A 2,483-nucleotide genomic window follows, 5' to 3' on the forward strand; every position below is an offset into this window, starting at 1 on the left:
ACAGTTTATACAAAGCACTTTGCGGCTCTGCAATGCAGTAACACGTCCAGAAATGTCCCAATCTGGGCTGTAGTTAAAGCCAGGGAAGCAGCAGAAACCAGCGATGTTGTGGAACGAAACGACCCTCAGCACTTTGATGTGAGGCAGAGGACAGCACTGTGGGTTTGAGAGGGGAGGGCAGCACCGCTCGCGTTTCGGTGGGGCGGGAGGAAGAGGAGGCAGCTCTGGAGCACAGCAACGAGCCCCTGCCCGAGGTGAGAGTGGGAAACAGAGGGTAGAGAGGACAGAGTTTGGGTAGGAGGTCCAGAGCTACTACAAACCTTAGTCCAGGTGCAGTCACTAGCCCTTCTTCAAGCCCCAGGTTTCCTCGCCTCACTGCTGCATCCCATGGGTGATGGCGTGGAGCCTCCCAAAAGGACGCTTCCAGCCCAGGCTGCTGTGGGACTGAGGAGCATTGCAGTGTCCTGGAGCTCGGTCACTCTCCACCTTTGTTTTCTCCAGAGTGAACGGACAAATCTCAAGCTTGGATTACATGAACGTGATGCACAATGGCAACTTCAACTCCACACAGCCCTCCCAGGTCACCCTAACATGCAGCTTGAAGATCTTCAAGTTTCCCTTTGACACCCAGACGTGCAACTTGAGCATAGCTTCATTCCTCTACCCAGGTACAGCAGCAAGTGAGTTTTACCACAGCTGGGCTAAATTTGCAGGAGGAGGACAAGACGAGATGGGCCCTGGCTAACTCCTGGGTTCCCTTAGCAGCACCACATACACTTGGTTAGTGGGGTTGAGAGAAAATGAGCTAAAATACTGTAATTCTGTTTTGGCACATTTCCCAGCAACATCTCTGGAAGCATCAGGATGTTCTGCGGCACGTCCCCACCCCGGGACTGGTCTCTACAAACCAAGAGATCAGTAGGCTTCCTGCAGCAAGGCTACTTATTCACATGTGATTTTGCAGGAGTGATCTTTAAACATATCTGAAAGCCATGAAAACAAGAGGAACTTAAGGACAGTTTCAGAGATCCAAACTGCAGTCAGAGTTCAACCCAACAGGAAGGGCTGAAAAAGGAGCAGAGGTGACACGAAACCCTCCAGGTCCCACCTACAAAGCACAACTGTCTTAATTCACCAGATTTCCCTTCCAATCCACATTCCCAGAGGCCCAGCCGTCTCTTCACCAGAATCCTTTCTTAATTTCTCCCTGATGGACTAAGAAACCCCAACAGTGCCAGAAACGTTGCCTTTCTCCATCTGTACATGTCCTTGGTTGGGAGGGAAAAGGAGGGGAAATAACTGACCTCTAATAAATAGCTGAACTCTACAACTTCTCTCCTCCTCTCCCTCCTGCCCAAGCAGTAAAAGACCTTGTCATGAAGACGAGACGGACAGCAGCAGAGATGATGAGGGACAGCCAGAGTTACTTCCTAACTGATGGAGAATGGAAGTTCACCAACCTGAGCATCATTGAATACTTAGAAAAGCTGGATGACGAAGTATATTCTGTGGTCACCTATGTGGTAGGACAGTATTTTCATATTACATTGTACTGATTTGCCACCAAAAAGAAAAAAAATGTATGAAACAAGATAGTTTTCAACATCAGGGAGCAAGCACTCACCCAACACAGTAAGTCATCTCCTGCTCGTTTAAACTTGTCCTTCTTCAACAGATTTCCATGGAGAGGCGACCCACTCTGTACATTTTGAACTTGATCCTCCCGACATGTGCCCTGTATCTGCTGGATATGGCTGTGTTGTTTGGACCCAGCTCTCTCGAGGACAAAATCAGTTTCCAGATTGCCATCATCCTCGGCAGCTCCATGTTAGCTGTGATTCTCAACAACATCCTTCCAACCTCCTCCAGCAAACCACCCGTAATAGGTACCCATCTTTACTGAATAAAAACTAATTTCTAGCCAGGTACCTACATAAGGAAGGTCTTTGGGCATTATGCACACCTTCATAAACACTGAAGTAAAGAACACCTACACTTTATCAGCTTGATGGAGTCAGAAATCCCCCCCTTTGCCCACCAGGCCACTGAACACAGCCAGGATTACAGATTCAATACATTGATGCCAATTTTCATGGGCTTGCTTTGTTTTTGTGTTGTTCTGCAGTGGTATTCTTCTTAGGCACCTTCCTGCTCATGATCATGGCTGTGTTAGACACCCTCTTCCTCTTGCACCAGCAGCACAAATCCCTACGCTTAGACAAGGCTGTCAGAAGCTTCCAGCAAGGTAAAGCAACCCAAAACCTCCTCAACAAGCAGGTTGGGTCACCTGCACTTCACTGTGGGTCCCTGTGAGTGAGGGTGGGTTTCCTCAGGACCACCAGTGCCCTGGTCTCAGTCACGGCAGTCACCACCCCCCTCACGCTGACATGTGCTATTTGCTCCTTGCAGATGTTCACGCTGAGCTGGCAACGAAAGCCACAAAGAACCAGACCACGAAACACCTTGCCAAGGCAGGCACCCAC

The sequence above is a fragment of the Mesitornis unicolor genome, unplaced genomic scaffold, assembly GCF_000695765.1.
Source record: "Mesitornis unicolor isolate BGI_N332 unplaced genomic scaffold, ASM69576v1 scaffold39450, whole genome shotgun sequence".
Lineage (NCBI taxonomy): Eukaryota > Metazoa > Chordata > Aves > Mesitornithiformes > Mesitornithidae > Mesitornis > Mesitornis unicolor.